General features: G+C 46.9%; 1 protein-coding gene across 1 annotated transcript in view; it reads right to left on the minus strand.

The window, feature by feature from the left end:
- LOC144784213 (uncharacterized) overlaps positions 1 to 19246 on the minus strand; it is a 255285-nt gene that overhangs the window by 207090 nt on the left and 28949 nt on the right. The gene's annotated exons all lie outside the window — the stretch shown is intronic.

Consider the following 19246-nt stretch of genomic DNA (forward strand, 5'->3'; position numbering starts at 1 on the left):
ACAAAATCACCAGCGACCAGATCTCCTCATCGCTCCTTCTAAACACCCCAGCCCACTCTTCTAACCCAGACCAAGCCGCCACCAACTTCACCCTTTGGTTATCCAACTGCGCCGACATCCTAGCACCACTGAAAAAACGTCAAAGCAAACCTGGCAGCAAGAAGGCCTCATGGTTCAACGATGATCTTAAGAAGTCCAAGAAACTCTGCCGCTCCCTTGAAAAGGCCTGGAAAAAAGACCCAACCACCAGCACCAAGGACGCCTTCAAAAACGCCACCCGCATACACCACCAACTAATCCGAAAGGCCAAGAAAACCGCCTTCAAGGACCGACTAGATAGCAACGCCCACAACAGCAAGGAACTTTTCAACATCGTCAAGGAATTTACCAATCCCTCGGCCAACTCCAACGACATCACCCCCTCCCAAGCTCTCTGCGACTCCCTAGCCTCATTCTTCCACAACAAAATTGCAGACATCCACAACAGCTTCGACAACCAACCCGGCGACCAACCCACCCAACCATATGCGGAACATTCACCCCCCTTGAACACCCTTAACGACTGGAACCCTATCTCCACTGAGGACACCATCCCCCTGATGAACTCCATCCACTCAGGATCCCCCACAGACCCATGCCCTCACCACATCTTCAACAAAGCAGACTCCGTCATAGCACCACACCTCCGAGACGTCATCAACTGCTCCTTCAAATCCGCCACCTTCCCGGAAAGCTGGAAACACGCTGAACTCAGCGCCCTCCTGAAAAAACCCACAGCGGACCCCACCGAACTCAAAAATTACCGCCCCATCTCGCTCCTTCCTTTCCCGGCCAAAGTCATCGAGAAAGCCATTAACAATCAGCTTGCCACCTTCCTCGAAACTAACAAATCCCTCGACTCCTCACAGTCTGGCTTCCGAGCAAAACACAGCACTGAGACCGCCCTCATCGCAGCAACAGACGACATTCGAACTCTGCTGGACAATGGAGACACAGTCGCCCTCATCCTCCTCGACCTCTCCGCAGCCTTCGACACAGTCTGCCACAGCACCCTTTTACAACGCCTCAGAAACATCGGAATTCAAGGAAAAGCACTTGAATGGATCACCTCGTTCCTCACCGGAAGAACCCAGAGAGTCCGACTTCCACCATTCAAGTCCGAGGCCACTGAAGTCATCTGCGGCGTACCACAAGGATCTTCACTCAGTCCCACCCTCTTCAACGTATACATGAGCCCCCTCGCGGCCATCGCCCGCCAACACAACCTCAACATCATCTCCTACGCGGATGACACTCAACTGATCCTTTCACTCACCAATGACCCCAGCACCGCCAAAACTAACCTACACGAAGGCATGAAAGAAGTTGCCGAATGGATGAAACACAGCCGTCTGAAACTGAACTCAGATAAAACAGAAGTCCTCATCTTAGGTACTTCCCCCTCTGCATGGGACGACTCTTGGTGGCCGGAAGCCCTTGGAATTGCACCCATCCCGACAGACCACGCACGGAACCTAGGTGTTATCCTGGATTCTTCACTTTCAATGAACAGACCAGTCAACGCCGTCTCCTCATCCTGCTTCAACATTCTTCGCATGCTCAAAAAAACATTTCGCTGGATCCCCACCGAAACCAGAAAAACAGTCACCCATGCTCTGGTCACGAGCCGATTGGACTACGGAAACACCCTCTACGCAGGTACTACCGCTAAACTCCAGAAAAAACTCCAACGAATCCAAAACGCCTCAGCCAGGATCATATTAGACATCCCGCGTAACGAACACATCTCTGGTCACCTGAAAAACCTCCACTGGCTACCCGTCAATAAGAGGATCACTTTCCGACTTCTAACCCACGCACACAAAGCACTCTACGAAATCGGACCAGAATGCCTCAACTCACGACTGTCCTTCTACACCCCCTCCCGCCAACTATGATCCTCCAGCCAAGCCCTCGCCACTGTACCTCGTATCAACAAGACCACCATGGGAGGTAGATCCTTCTCATACCTGGCAGCTAAAACATGGAACTCACTTCCCACTTACCTTCGCCTTACCCAAAACCACCTAGCATTCAGAAAGCAACTTAAAACGTGGATATTTGACAAGTAATCCTCCTCCCCTCCCTAAGCGCCTTGAGACCCTCTGGGTATGTAGTGCGCTATATAAATTTTATGACTTGACTTGACTGGACATATAACATTATAATGAAGGCACAATGTGCATGTTATTGTTGATAATTTTACTTTCCCTTATGTACCCTTATATATATTATTTTCTTCTTGTGTTCAGGACGGGAAGTCGATTACACATACACTATTCAGGTGATATGGTTTATTTTTAATTGAGCAGTAGCACTAATGGTCCTGAAGAAGCAGCAGGAGATCTCGAGACTCCATTCGACTGCAGAAACATGTCGACCTTATATCTTTTTTTTAGTGGTCATTTGTTATACTACTAATTTGCACTGTTTTTACTGATTTAGGAGTGTGAGGGTGTACATTAAAATCGTTTTTTTCCCGATCACGACCTAATTTTAGAGCCTTCTTCTCTTTTCTTTTTTCACAACACACATTAGGGGGAGGTGTGGCGCCGCGGCCAGGGCGACTGACGCTGGAATCTGGGGACCACGGTTCGATCCCCGGCTCCGGCAGCAGGTTAGCCCAGCACCATGTGACTCTGGGCAATAGCTCGCTTAATCTTCCCGACGGCCCCCAGCGCCTAGAGACCCTTACGGGTGATTGTGCGCTTTACAAATGTGGACTTTACATTTTTTCCAAGCACTGCTACTCAATTCCCCACTAGGCACGCCATTTCTTCACATCTGTATAATTGTTTTGGGTTACTCCTGCGCATGGTATATCATCTGCAAGGACAGGTGTTTTACCCCTGAATGTGATATCTATATATACAAGAGATCCCAGATGATGAAGGGCGGTCTCGAAGGTGGACTGATGGGAACTCGTTTTTGTTAAACTTTTCCCTGTTGTTTTGTTGTATATTCGGGTACATTATTTGTGTGGACTCACTGTTAATTGTTCTATGATATAGCCATACCATATACTCTTAAGTGCATTATAATCCTCGCGGTTAATGCTAACTTTGGTTTGGCTTTATCAAAACATGTTGTGTAAGGTGTCAAACACTTTGAAATACTACCCCCCCCCCGCCAGTCCTGGCGGCGGGGGTAGCATTCCACCCTTCTAGAGGGAGAAGACATGTAGTTAACTTTAACCGAGTAAAGCAGTAAACAGAGCCTCAGCATCACAAAATGGATGCTGCTGCCACAGTCACTAGTCTGACCTCCTGCTGCTGGATGAAACTCTGGCAGGGGAGGCCTGGACAATAGGTTTCCTGTCCAGGGAGGTGCGTACTAAGGTAGGGAGGGCTGCATTAGCAGATGCTTTTCCAGACACTGCCTGGGGCACACAAGGTGCTCCATGCATAGCCCGGTTCAAACCAGTTGCTGGGGCACTCCAGCCCTGCTCTGGCGCAAAACTGGGGAAAGGGGTGTAACCACCCCCTTCTCAGGTCCACCCATAGGAGGGACCCAGTCAGGTAATCCAGCCCCCATTCCTAGTAGAAGTATAGGAGCTGTGTTCCCCAGGCCTTTAGATTATCCTGGACGAATCTTTGAAAGACATATCTTGGACCTTCGACATTCCATTCTGACTGGAAGACAGAAGACATCTCCCTTGTAGTCAAGGAGTGACCACCCTGTGCAAACAGGCACCAACAGCAACTTCGCCAGTCTGCAGTTTCAAGGCCCCCGTCGGAACTCAAAGACTCTGCGACTCAAGAACTGGACTTCCAGACTTCGCTGACCCCGACGCACATCCACAGCAAAGCTGAGACCCGTGGCGGACACTGGAGATGTGGGATCGGACATCTTGGACATCCTGTATTTTGCTACCTGCACTCCTTGCCTGAAGCCTCAGCAAGTTGTGCATTGGGGTACGAGAAGCCCCTGCCCAGAGCACAATTTGCATCGAAGCCCAGGCCCCCACACTCTGCGAGTGTCCCGTGGGCCCCGCCTTTGCATTTGAGCTTGAAGTGTCTTCCCTGTTCCTTGCCTGTTGGCTAGTGATCCCCCTGAATATGCCATCTTGACTCTAACCAGGCGTGCTCCAGCTTCCCTGAAAAGGAGAAGCGCCACAGACCTTGCCGGTCTGCAACAGAGCCAATCTCGACATCCTGTGTGGGTTGCGGTTGCCAAGGCTTGTTGGGTCCAATCCGGATACCGACACCGCAGTCATCTAGATGCATCGTGGGACAGCTTGAATCCAGCGCCTGGTCATCATCGATGCCTCCTGGACCTCGTGGCTGAAGAGACAAACTCACCATCTTCACCTTCAAGCACCCGACATCGACTGGTTCTTTCCTGGTACCTTCCTGGTCAATGGCTAGTGACCCAGACTCTGTCCCCTCTGCTTTCAGGTTCTTCACATCACCGATCCACCCTTGGATCCACCCGGACACTTTTCCTCTGGTCGCCTGCTGCACTTCTTTGCAGGCCTCCATAGAAAACGACGACGAAACCCGACACGGAGAGACACCCATGCACCCGGCTTCCCTGGGTGAGGTAACACGAGTACTTCGGTTCTCCCATGGGTCTTGACTCTCGAAGTGTCCTAGTTTAAAAGGGTTCCATCCTAGTCCATCCGGAAGTGTCCTTAAATTGCATATTTGTTATTTCTTCGTTTCCTATAGAAAATCAATGGTAACCCACGTCTGTGTTTAGACACTGCACGCGTCTCCCGTGGGCCTCCAACTTCCTAACCTTTGGTTGTTTAGTGTAGCCCCAGAGATTCCACAGGCCCCAGGCCTACTTTCTAACTCTCACGTGGTACTTATACCACTTTCTAAGTATATGGTTTGTGAGGCCCCTAGGGCATAACGTATACTGTGCAACTTATCGTATAATAACTGTGTGACTTGTATTGTATTTTGACCTCTGACCTCATAAAGAGTGCAGAGGGGTTGTGTTTAGATTAAATACATATATACTTGATATATACCTTGTGTGGTGTCCTTTCATTTGGTATTCAAGGGATTATATATATATATGGCGGTAGGGAGCGACAGTGGCAGTGTCTCCCCGACCCGCTTCACGCTTGCGAGAGTCATCGAGAATTATTCTGGTGCTGCTTCTCTGAATTTCGGAATCTGAATTCCCGCATTTTTAAATTTAGCATATCAAATCTTTTTAAAATCAAAGTGTCATTTTACGTGCTTTTTACTGGCTCGCATTTACTTTTGTGCATTGAGGAGATCTAAAGGGGGGCTGGCACTCACCTTGGGAAGCCTGTGCTCGATATTCCATCCTGCCCGCCCCGGTCCGACTCGGTAGCTAGAACCGTTGAGCGGAGGGCAGGACAGGGAGAGCCAGGTACTTCCGCCCACTGGAGCGGTTAGCGTTCTAGCTGCCGGACGGAAGGGCTATTTAGGCAGCGAGGAGCTGCGGGCGCGTTGCGGTAGGGAGCGACAGTGGCAGTGTCTCCCCGACCCGCTTCACGCTTGCGAGAATCATCGAGAATTATTCTGGTGCTGCTTCTCTGAATTTCAGAATCTGAATTCCCGCATTTTTAAATTTAGCATATCAAATCTGTTTAAAATCAAAGTGTCATTGTGTCATACTTATTTAGAAATTTATTTGCGCCTGTTTTATAGTTTTAATAACTATCACAAACCTCCTCTCCCATTGCATGCACTATTCTGCGTTGACTCAGCCGAATTGGGGTCTGTGGCCGCAGACGCCCCTTGCCTCTTCTGTTGCACGGCAACGCCACTCATTTACTAAGAACTACAAGTCCCAGCGCCTTTGCGCTGCCCACGGGACTACAAAGTGAGGGGCGAGCCTTGGTTCGCGAGAACTCGTGGCTTGTTACCGGGGGCACCCAGACTAATTGTGTTGCTCCTGAGGACTGTTTCGCTTTGCTAGGACTAGCTCACCTGAGGCGGAAAGCCGGGTGATAGTTAGCTTGCTTTTTAAAATTATACCTATTTAGAAATTTATTCGCGCCTGTTTTATAGTTTTAATAACTATCACAAACCTTCTCTCCCATTGCACGCACTATTCCGCGTTGACACAGTCGAATTGGGGTCTGTGGCCGGAGACGCCCCTTGCCTCTTCTGTCGCACGGCAACGCCACTCATTTACTAAGAACTACAAGTCCCAGCGCCTTTGCGCTGCCCACGGGACTACAAAGTAAGATGGCCACTTCTCTGCGCAGCGGACGCGATCAGCGGGCGCGCCTTAGTCGCGCCAAAGTCGAGCCTAAGTCCTACTTGCTGCGCCCATCCGCGCCAGGCGGGGCCATGGGGCCACCTATTCTGCCACTGCGGATATCTCTTCTGCTCCTCCAGGTACTACCATAACCTATGCGGCCGACGACTTGTTATCCCACAGACATGTGCTTAGTACGCATTGCTCTACTTGCCTACTCCCCATTCAGTGGTTTCATTGTAACAACTGTGGATTTACTTTGGGTAGGATGAGTAGATGTAAACGGAGGAAACGCCCATTTTTACAGGATACAATGGCTGCTACCAAATCTCTTTCCACTCAATCCAAATTGCATTTTTGGAGCATAAATTGTAGATCCCTTCCCAAACACCAAAATCAGATTTACGATTTCCTTGTGGATGAAAAACCTGATGCCATTTTCCTAACAGAAACTTGGCTCCAGGCGAGCTCAGGACCGGATATTGCCTTTGCAATTCCTCCTGGCTACGTCATGGTAAATAGAGATAGAGTTATAGGCAGGGGCGGCGGTATTGCCATAATATTTAAATATACTTACAATTGTAAATTTGAAGCGTTCCCGTTACAGGGCTGTGAGGCTGCTCTATTTAAATTAGCTACCAGTGACCGGATGACCCTATCCGGTTTACTGATATATCGTCCTCCTGGGAATTCCAACTCATGGGTGACGTCCCTTTCAGAAACCATTGCCCCATTGATCTTAAAAGCTGCAAATTTTACTATCTTGGGGGACCTGAATTTACATCTAGACGATCCCCTATGCTCAATCAGCAAAACTTTTTTAGTGGACTTGGAAGCGCTAAACATCTTACTATGCAATTCTGGACCCACACATTTGGCTGGGCATTTGTTGGACCCTATTTTGTCAAATCTTGCGTATGACTGTGAATCGGCCACCCGTCCCTTGGAATGGTCGGATCATATGGCAGTCAAATTCTCTCTCTCATGCACTACGAATATAGCATTTGATGCTACTGACTTAGGTAAAAAATCACGTTGCTGGGGTAAACTTAACATCATTGAATTTAACCGGTACTTATCTAACACGTCGCCTAATGTCAATTCTTCTCTTCTAGTGCCAGAAGCAGCAGTTTCTGATTGTTTGACTGCTGCTGTGAATAAACTCGTTCCCTGTGCATCCTTACACGCCTTGCCCCCATCGCCATCCTGCAGTATGGTTTTCGGAGACTCTAAAAACTACGAAATCCAAATGCAAGGGACTTGAGAGACAATGGAGGCGTTCTTATTCTCCCTCCTGTAAGATGGCATACAAGGTAGCACTTAGAGCTTACCATAAACAATGTAAGATCGCATATTGCCAATACCATCTCACATGCCCAGAATTGCCCGCGCACATTATTTTCTGTGGTGAAAAAACTAACAGGAGCCGATTCCATCCCTGCCCCTTCAGTTTTGAATGAGGTACAGTGCAACTCAATTGCTGAGTTTTTCATCACCAAGGTAGAACGGATCTACGACTCACTGGGTCCTAGACCTTTGAGCACAGATTTATCCTCTACTCTTGTGCCAGCTCCTGACTGCCAACCTTCTATGACAACCAAACTTTCTGAGTGGCTGCCCTTTGATGATGTCTCCTTCACCAGCTGTCTTAAGAGCATTAAATCTGGCTCTCCTTGTGACCCTCTTCCGGCAAAAATGTTAAAACAGCTTAATTTAAACTCCCGTCGCGTAGTGATGCAACTTCTGAATGCCTCACTGACAGAATCTTGTGTTCCTCAGAAGTGGAAACACGAGATGGTAGTTCCCTTGCTGAAAAAAGCCGGTGCAGATGCCTCAAACGTATCTAATTATAGGCCCATTTCATTGCTGCCTATCTTCTCAAAAATCCTGGAAAGGCACATTAACTCTCACTTATCTCATCTGGTAGAGAGTTTGTCTTTCTGCATCCATCACAATCTGGATTCAGAGCTCACCACTCTACTGAAACCACTCTTCTGGGGGTTATTGTGAATCTACTGCACGGTATCGATCGCGGGGAGACATCGGCGCTTATCGTGCTGGATTTAAGCGCAGCGTTCAATACCGTGTCTCATTCCATTCTTCTCACATCCCTTCAATCCTTGGGAGTTTGGGGATCTGCCCGAACTTGGATAGCCTCTTTTTTGAGTGGGCGTACCTCCCAGGTTTTCTCGACCAAAGCATCTTCTAAAATTTGTGCATCGGCGTACGGCGTTCCCCAGGGGTTTATTCTTAGCCCATTACTTTTCAACATCTATGTTAGACCCCTGGCCACTATTGTGGAGGAAGCTGGTTTAACTTTATTTTCGTACGCCGATGATACACAAATTATTTTCTCCTTATCTAATAGGGAAGGAAACAATACTTCGGCTCTCAAATTGGGTCTGCCCCAAGTGGCAAGATGGATGCAGGAAAATTTCCTTAAGTTAAACGGCGACAAAACCGAGATTGTGATCCTGGGTAGGGATAAAGATCTCTGGGGCCCCCAACACTGGCCTGAGAGTATGGGTTCTACCCCGAAGCCCGTGACCCAGGTTCGCAATCTCGGATTTTTAATTGATGAAAAGCTCACAATGGACAACAGGCCGTTAAGGTGGCTTCCATTTGCTTTGCCACACTAAAATGGCTCCAAAAAATCTTGTGTATGCTTCCTGTCTCCTCACAAAGGACGGTGGTCCAGGCTTTGATAACATCCCGCCTGGACTACGGGAATGTCCTGTATCTTGGTGCTGATCTGACAACTATGAAAAAACTTCAGGTTGTCCAAAATGCGGCCGCACGGTTGTTACACAATGTTCCCCGCAAAATATCCGCCTCCCTTGCCCTTCGTGATTTGCACTGGCTAGATATCAAGAACAGAATTAAATTTAAGGCTCTATGTTATATCTTCAAGATAAAACAGGGCTCTGCCCCTAGGTACCTTCATAATCTCATCCATGCTTATATACCTAGCCGTACTCTGAGATCTGCAGGAAAAGGAGATCTTGTCGTTCCTAGATTTAGGTTGGTGAAGATGGGCTGTCGCTCATTTTCACACTTAGGCACCAAATCTTGGAATGCTTTGCCTGTGAGGCTAAAGTTGGAAACCGATCTCTTTCGATTTCGCAAAGGTTTAAAAACCTGGCTTTTCCAGCAATAATTCTTCAGAACAGTTCTTTGGGTAGCTCCACTTATGATGCCTTGTAGTTCTTCTTCTCCAGTCTATCCCTTGGCGCCGGGAAACCCATTGCGGGTTGCTGTGCGCCTTATAAGTTTAGATAAATAAATTGTACGTGCTTGTTACTTGCTCACATTTACTTATGTGCATTGAGAGGGATCTAAAGGGGGGCTGGCACTCACCTTGGGAAGCCTGTGCTCGATCTTCCATCCTGCCCACCCAGGTCCGACTCGGTAGCTAGAACCGTTGAGCGGAGAGCGGGACAGGGAGAGCCAAGTACTTGCGCCCACTGGAGCGGTTATCATTCTAGCTGCCGGACGGAAGGGCTATTTAGCCCCCTCGTCACTACAAGCGCGCAGCGGTTGCGCGCAGGGGAGCGCCTAAGAACACGCCTAAGACAAGCCAAAGACCAGCGGGTCTGCGCCCGTCCGCGACCGGACGAGGCCAGGGGCCATGACCCCTATATCTTCTGCTGGGACTAATGGATCATCTATACGGGTTAGTTACACTTCACAAGCATTACATCTTCGGTCTATTTGCTTGACAGGCTGTGCTAGGGAGACTTGGTCTCTCCCGGAAGGTCCTTTTTCTTGTTGGCATTGCCACTTCCAGGCGCACTATGCTGTTGAAGATTATCATCAAACAGGAGCTCCTCTGATGACGATTCAAAATGTACGGACAGGATGGAATAGCTTGCTGTGCAACGTTAGATCGCTGCCTAAACACCATATGGAGGTCTGGGACTTTATTTCTACCGTGCAACCGGATGTATGTTTTCTCACGGAGACATGGCTTAAACCCCATTTGATTCCCGCCATTACCCTAGGGATTCCAGTTGGGTATAAAATAGCAAGGATGGACCGCCCATGGACCGCCCAACAAAAATCGGAGGGGGGATTGCCATAGTCCATAAGTGTGCTATATCCATTTCTATTTTGGATCAATGCTGCACGGCGGACATGGAATTAATGATTTTTAGGATAAACACTTCGTCTAAGACCAATTGGAAAGGGGGCTTGGTTTATCGCCCCCCCTGGTCCTTGTACATCCTTTTCTCTCTCCTTAGTGGAAGCTTTGGCCCCGCACATTAATTCTGGAAGCAACTTTCTCCTTCTGGGGGACTTCAATATCCATAGTGAACTACTGGGTAATGTAGAGGCTCAGTCTCTGCTAGCTGATCTCTCCCTAGTAGGGCTAAAACAGCATAATGTGGGCCCTACTCATTGGGCAGGACATACCTTGGATCTGATCTTGTCAAATTCCGATAAGACCATATGCCACCCTCCCAAACAGGTCAATTGGACAGATCATGCAATTATGGAATTTGTCCTGCCTAACTTGACCGCTCCATCCACTCAGTCTTCCTGCCTACCTCTGTGGCGGAGACAATGGTATAAAGTGTCAGAGGACATCTTCCAGAAGACATTCATCAAATCGCACTTCTTACTTAATGAGAATGTCGAGGTGGCCTTATCTAGATACAACCTTGCTATCCATTCGGCGGTAGAATCCATTGCTCCACTGAAAAGATGCAAATTGCGTCAGGCACTCCGGCATGAGGTGTGGTTCTCGGACCAATTGAGGTTTCACAAACAGAAATGTCGGAAGCTTGAAAGGGCTTGGAGATCGTCCCATTTGGGGGCTGACAAAAATCGCTATTATGTGGCTCTGTCTGCTTATCATAAGGACATTAGAGCAGCACGTAAGAATCACATTGCATCCCAATTTACAGAGGCTGGCAATGCCCCTAAGGTCTTGTACCAGATCCTTCAAACTTTTACGAAACCTATAGCTTGTGAGAGCCCAGATTTATCTTCTCAACAATTGTGCAATGATATTGTAGTGTAGTTCCTATATTCCCAATAGGCTCTGCGCATTGGAATAATATAAACAGCAGTGTACACGTAGGACTGAGGTCATCTAGGTCTCTACTGACTATATTAGACTTAAGGTTTTCCAGCTAGCTCAGAGGTCACTAGAAACTTTCTCGAATAAACGAGGAGGAGTTTAACCTCCCTGGATAGACAAGAAGGGATTAGCTTCTGACAACCATAAAACATGACAACTTTGCTCCCTCAGAATAAGAGTGTATCTCTAGAGTCGTGTGAAAACAATAGACAGCTATTTTACTCAGTCAAGTGTGCATACTTAGTTTCACCAGATTGCAGAGAATAGAGAGACGGGCGTTTTCAATAAAAGGTGTAATTTATTGAGCAGTCTTCTTTCTCATGCAAGAGAAATGAATTGCCACAATTGCAATACTCATAGTAAAGTAAAGTGCGTACAGTAAAAGGAGTATTATGAAATAATTCTGTAAAAGCATTGATATGGTTTCTTAGCCATATGATACTTTAAAATAGATCAAATATATACATACAAATATTCATTGACTAACGTACTCAACTGGTGCTTCTAAATACGCCTACCCCGGTGTACCTGACCTAAGCCTAATACGTGGGAAGGAGTAAGTAGCAGTTTAAGTTAAGTTGGTTTTGCCAAGAATCTGACTCAAGAATTCTCTTTAAGGGTTTAGTCAGCTCCGTACCTGGGTAATAGAAAGCAGGAGGTCTGGTATCTCTCTCTCAGGACTCGATATCCCAGTAACCTGCGAGGGTATCTGGAAACACGGGAGCTGGATTTCTCGGCAGGAGAAAAGACAGTGTCTCTCTCAGTGCGTCAAAAGGGAGAGGCGGCGTCCGTGGGCTCTCGCATCAGCTGGGCTCTCGGGCAAGTAGATAGCCGCTCTGCTCCAAAACCACTGTGTATTTGCTTAAGGCAACCTTGGTATATTTACACCTGAAAGGTGCCGGGTTTGAGGTAAGGTTGGACATAAGACGTCGATAAAGATGTCACTAAGAACTGGCCGTTCTTACAGTGCTCACAGGAGTTCTAGGACAAAATCAAAACAAAAGCAAAGGGGATTTGCTAGGTTGCTGGAGGTTTGTTTTGTTTAGAGAACTCGTTGTGCTTTCTAGGAGTCCGGGGAAGTAGCCTTGCTTAATGTGGACTGCATGGGCCACGACTAAATATGGATATGATTCCTATGCCTTTATAAGGATATTATTTATTATAACCATACAAGGGCATAAAATAGAAATATCGAATTAGGTTCCTAGATAGAAACACAATACCCACTCCACGATCTAATGTCCATCAATACTAAAACTAAGCAATAGTAAACATATAAAGGTGCATGTGTTTTCCAACCCCGCCAAAATACATAAATTGCATTTGAAATGGTATATGGTCAATACACGAAAATGATTGGTACTGTATGCTTTTCAAGCAGTGTTATCATTCAGTGAAAAAGATGCATATATATATTGGCTGAATGAATTGCGAAAATTACACATGAAATGGCTCTGAATACAGAAAAGAAGGTCGAGACAATTTCATCACATATTAATACAGAAGCTGTAAATGTGCTAGAGGCTGAGGTAATATATTGTCTCTAGAGTTCAAAAATAGAAGCTCTGTTCTCTAAGAATAGTTCTACTTTAAGCAGAGTACATGTGCCTGAAAAAGGTAAATATTTTGGAATTGGAAAAAAAATAATTTTGCTTTCAGGGGAAAAAATAGTTCCAAATATTTTCAGTAGCTTTTGTTTATCAAAGCTGGAGGCCGAATTCAGAGTTCAGGGAATGCTGTGTGCTCGTTGCTTAAAAAAGTTATTCTTTCTGTTCAGGGGAGAACATCATTTCAGACAGAGTCTCAAAAAATTGGTCTACGGCTTCAGGTGAAAGTTCGACTAAGTTTGAAAATGCCGCAACAGTGCAGTCGTGAGAATGATTGCTATCATCGATGTCAGGATCAGCAATACTCACAGAAGGTCGTACCTGGGTGACGCTGCTCTCATCTCGTACTTCACTGCCACCTAATCATAGTGGTGAAGTCTCAACGAATGCCGTCATCAGAATGGGTAGCCGCTGAGGACAACGCGATGCATGAGCCGTTACAGGACTTAGCAAAGTATCTGTATCCAATGGTACTGCTGATGGTAGTGTAAGACAGACGTCCAACACGCATTCTTCTCCGCATAGCATACCTCGAAGCACAGGTAAGATGCAATTCTGCCAGATGGGTCTGAATGAAAGAAACCAGGTCATATTCAGATCTCTTAGCCAGGCTAATCCAAGGACTTTAGTTATGCGGTCCCGATAGCGTATAGCTAGGATCGGTCCTTCCATCGTTGCTGGAGTCTTGTCTGTGACTTGGCTTGCCATATCGGAGCAGAAGGATCAAAAATAAAATGCCTGCTACGAATCCCAAAAGAAGTGGTAGGCCGCCAAAGACAGAATGGACAATATTAGGAAAAATGCCCAGAACTGTTTCGAAGGGTGTTAACAGTCCTGAAAAAATTGTCTTAAATATATGTGGGATACCACTGATATCTGACATATTTAGGATTTGGCTTAGCATTTCTACGAAATGCACCGGGCAATTTGTTGATAAAAGGGAATGTATCTCTGCCGTTGTCCTTGCAACTTGCAGATCATACGTTTCTTTTGAGGACGTTAAGGGCACAGTTGTCTGTAAAAGAACAGACTTTATTCTGCTTAAAGTATCAATTCGAATAGAAGAGATATTCAAAGAAGGCCAAATTGTCGCCTCCGTATCTGGAGTGCTGTTTGGATACAATACTTGCATACAGCAAGTGACCATGGAACTCCCGCTCACGATATAGGCTTTCACTGGCACCATGCCACAACAGCTGTGGTCCGTTATTAGAATATAACTCCCGTTAGAAAGTTGTCTAAAGAATGGCTCTATCTGTGTTGCAGGAGTGCCGTGCAGGTAACATGAAAGGTTATTTGAAGACCCATCGCAGGCTCCGTGCAAGTTAATGCCTTCACAAAGAAGTGTACCGCTCATGGATCTTTTACATTTGTTACCACTAAGAAATACATTCTTTTTCTTTTCACTGTAGCATGTGTGTGTATAAGGTAATTTCCATGATGACTTGATATACCCTTTACCCAACCTTTCAAGCTGGCCCGCTGGTATATACTCTTGGCAGTATTTAAATTGGAAAGTTGTTATCGGAATTGTAATTATTCCGTGTATTATCCATTCAATGAAAGGTCTTTCGGACATTGTCAATGGTAATCTCTCAAGTTTTTCAATGCTCAGAATCGTATAGTCTGCTCCTTTTTGTGCCAAACTGATTTCTTTATCAGTATGGTTAAAGATAGAGAATAATGACGTTGTGTTGATTAAACGCCATGGTACGTAGCCTGAACGCAGATTTTGCAATGTCCAGCCACGCTGTACAATAGAACGTAATTGGGACTGACCGTGTTGTAACATTAGTAAGTCCTGCTCTATTATATCAATAGCAGATGATACAATACTGTCCAGTGAATATATTCTGGAGGACAGAGTCATTAACCCATTGTCCACAACAGAAAGTGATATTTCCAAATGAATACAATCAATTTCTCGTATTTTTTCTGCTGTTTCAATTTACATTACTTTCCAAGCTTCATTGTACGCAGCGTATATACCGGCCGCTATGAAACGTTTTTGACCCTGTTCGCGTGGTCCCATTATGAAATCACGCAAGTCAGCACCGTCTTTAAGTAAAGTCAAGTGTTGCTTAATTTCAGCCGGTGTGGATTTTTGTAGCCACTCAAGGCATAGTTTCCCTACACTGTATGTTGTAACTATCCCTGGATGTTGTCTCTGGGAGTATCTAGGGTCTGGCCTGGTCATTTTGAACCCCTGTGTTTTGTTCAGGAATCTATTTTGACAGTTATTTGTGTGTGTGGGCCAGATCAACCATTTTTTCCAATCAGGATTGTAGGAGAGTAGGGTCTGCTATCCTATGGTCACCCCAAATTTGTGCTTTTTGCTTCACTAGTTTCTGACTTAATGTGGCTGTGGGCCTGCTAATCAGACCCACAGCCTGCTGTTCTCTCTCTAAATTGTAACCCATGCACTTTAGGTGCATAACGACATTGGAACTGGTTCACCTTATTGGCCCCTGTAACAGTGTACCCAGGTACCCAGGGCATAGGTGTTCCCAAGGCCTACCAGGGGCTGCAGCACGTATTGTGCCACCCCTGGCCTGGCCTCCATATTTGACACAACTGGCTGATCACTCAGCTGGGGTAAGTCGGTGTATCCACCCCTTACTTAGGTGTAGTATGCCTATACCTAACCTAACCTAAAATGGACACATATGTTCCTATCAGCCACTCCTATGGAAGGCCTCATCAATCCTGGAGGCAGAGTGCTTGGAAATATGTGAGATGGTGCTCTGGCATGAGCTGAGCCTGTCTGCAGCTTTCGGAACCATGTCCTTTAGCTGTTTCATGATGCTGCCATACCATATACTCTTAAGTGCATTATAATCCTCGCGGTTAAATGCTATCTTAGGTTTGGCTTTATCAAAACATGTCGAGTAAGGTGTCATACGAATTGGAATACTACCCCCTCGCCAGTTCTGGCGACGGGGGTAGCATTCCACCCTTCTAGAGGGACACGACATGTACCTAACCTGAACCCCGGTTAAAGTTAAACAGAGCCTCAGCATCACAAAATGGATGCTGCCACCACAGACACAAGTCTGACCTCCTGCTGCTGGCAGTCCTTCCAGCGAGGGCAGCTTGGACAAAGGGTTTCCTGCCTTGGGAGGTGCTAGCACCACCCCAGACAGGATTTTGTGTATTGGGTAGGACAGGGCTGAATAGAATCAGACATGCCTGGGGCACACAAGGTGTCCCTGTGCATAGGCCAGTTCAAACCGGTGCTGGGGCTTTCCTGCCCCAGTCCTGGCGCGAAACTGGACAAAGGAAAGGGGGTGTAACCACCCCCCTTCCTGGTTCCACCCAGAGGAGGGACCTAGTAGGTGATCCGGCCCCCCAGATTCGAATAAGAGTGGGAGCTGTGTCCTGAGACTTCAGATCATCCTGAATCAACTTGAAATACAGAAGAAGACTGGACTTCGACATTCTGCTGCTCAGAAGACGGAAGAGAATCTCCCTTGTGGCCAAGGAGTGACCACCCTGTGAACACAGGCACCAACCAGCAACTCGACGTCTGCTTTGCCGCCGCCTCCCGCCGGAGCCCGAGCCCAGAGCCTGACAAGACCCAGACTCTCAGACTTTTCACCGCCCGATCCACAGTGCCTGCAAAGAAGGGACCCGTGGAGGCACCGAGAGACGTGGGACCGGACATCTTGGAAGACCCCCGAAAAGCTGACTGCGCAGCATCAGAGGCACCCTCGACGCTGTGCTTTGGGGTTTGAGAAGCCCCAACCTCGAGCAGCCCTTGCACTGAAGATCAGCCCCCCAGCATCTCCACGATCTGCGTGGGGCCCTTTTGCACTGTGCCACTCGATGCACCATCCCGTCCACTTGCCACGCGGCTAGTGGCCATCTTGGCGACGAAATCTACACCTTTCACTGCAGGTCTGGTTGCTCCAGACTTGCCCTTGCTCCTGTGAAAAGGAGCACCCGCTCTGACCTTGCTGGTCCGAGTGACAAGCCTTTCTTGATTCCTGCGTGGCTTGCATTAGCCAAGGCCTGTTTGCTTCCATCCGGTTGCCAACACCGCCAACAGCGAGACGCCTGCGTGAGACAGCTCGTGACCGACTCCTGGACGTCTTTGACCCCTTGTGTCCACGTGGCTGCAGAGAGAAGCTACACCTCGACGCCTGTTTGCACCCGACATCGCCTGGTTCCACTCTGGTTCCACGGTAGTCACTGGCTAGTGACTTTGAACATTGTCCCATCTGCTTTCAGGTCTTCACGACTTCAGATCCACCCTTGGATCCACCGGAACTCTTCACCTCGAGTCGCCTGCAGCATCTTCAGCTCCAAGCACCATCGACCAGCGTGACGAAACCCGACACTACTTCGACCCTGTGCACCCGCTTCCTGTGGGTGAGGTAACTCAGCTCCGCCGGTGTTCCCACACTGGTACACACCTCTAGGGCCTGTGTCTCAAGTTTCATCCTCCTAGGTCACTCGGAAGGTTCCTTTTTAACTAACTTTGTACTTTTTACGCACCATTGACATTACATTGGTATTGCGTGCACTTTCCGCACTGCACCCGAGTCCTGCGGGCCTTTCCCGACTTCATCACTGTTAGTCCCGATCAGCTCCAGCGATTCCCCAGGCCCTAGGCCTCTTCACTTTCCTCATAGTGGTTCTTATACCACTATTTTAGTATATGGTTTAGGTGGCCCCTAGGGCTCATCCATATTCGTGCAACTTTTGTGTATTTAAACTGTGTTTTGTTTTAACGCTTGTGCTTCTGTGCTCATAAAGAGTATAGGGTATCTTTTGAGAAATAAATCTATATATATTTTCAATATATATCTGTGTGGTGTCCTTTCATTTGGTATTCAAGGGATTGTGTATGGTAAAACAGCTTGCTTCACATGCCTTTACAGAGTTTAGCCTAAGACTGCTTAGTCCATGCTACCCCTAGGATAGCTTGTCTATAAGGTTGACTTTACAACCTGCACCATAAGGGTTGCTTGGCATGATACAAGGTGATCACTAGAACTAGTGAGCATCATATATCAGGCCAACTTCTCACAAGGATGTGTTCTGTTTTGTTTAAAAATATGGGATACGTCTATCTCAACATCTGCAGTGCTATTACTGTCAGGTGTTGGCTTTGGAATAGACGGTTTTGTTTAAGTCTTTAATCTTGGCTAGGCCAAGCCAGGATGTCTGTTGAATGGTGTCATTCAAGAATATTATTTGTTCTGGGATCATGCAGGCTCTAAATAATGCTTCTAAACCTTGGACCTGCCAATCTTTGGTACCCCAGATGGTTTTTGTTTCAATGTTGTTTTTCCAGAAATCAAAACCAAACGTATTCATTTTTTCATAAAAATGTTTCCGAATAGATCAATTTAGTATTTGTCCGCATTGTTTTCACCCCTGTCTTATTTAACAGTTTGAAATAAAATGTTTCTGCATCACTTGTGTTAAACCCTGAGAAGTATGGGAATTTCTCGTAAAATGTTTTTGAACTGCTTTTAGGTGGAGTTGCACAATGTTCCCATTGATTATAATTAAAAACATTTCTAGGTTGAGCAGATTTATGCAGATAGGGATGTGCAAAGTGATTATAACAATACATTTCTTCATAATTTGATGAACCCTGTAAGTAATCATTTTCTGTAAATTTTGCTGACATTACTAAATCTGACATCATATCATTAATACTTTCAAAGTCCCAATCATGTTATGTTATGTTACTATTTTTTAGGTTTCGACTTGGCGAGGGGCGAAGCCCCTCCCAGATCGAAATCTTTTGTTTTTAGTAGTGAGGTTCGGACCGCCTCTGTTTCCAATTGGCTAGCTCCATAAATGGAGGCTAGCCATTGGGAGACAGAGGCTGTCAATCGCGCTCTCTCTCGAAAACGCGATTCGGGGGCGTTTCTGGTGCTTTTTTTAAGCCCCGCCCCTTTGTCCCGGGCCGCGCTGCGATTGGCTGCCGGCCCGGGACACCCCCGTGACGTCATTCCCGGGCCGCGCTGTGATTGGCTGCCGGCCCGGGACACCCCCGTGACGTCAGCCAATCACAGCGCGGCCGGGACCTGACTTGTTTTTTTTAGCCTTTTAGCTCCTTGAAATAGCCTTGACTTTATCAGGCCACGGCATTAGCTGTATCAGATATATATGACTAATTCGAGCTTGCTTTGATCGCCATCCCATCCAAGCCTCTGAGTTTTTCTTCATTCAGAAGGAATCACACTTGTTTTTGCAAATGAGTCAGCCCAACACCCGAACAAAACTGAAGAAGGTGCTTCCATTTTTAAATGAAACACCATTCAAAGCTTTCATAATGGACGAGTTCTGCTTTAATCCACAACTGCAGACATGC

The sequence above is a fragment of the Lissotriton helveticus genome, chromosome 10, assembly GCF_964261635.1.
Source record: "Lissotriton helveticus chromosome 10, aLisHel1.1, whole genome shotgun sequence".
Taxonomy (NCBI): Eukaryota; Metazoa; Chordata; class Amphibia; order Caudata; family Salamandridae; genus Lissotriton; species Lissotriton helveticus.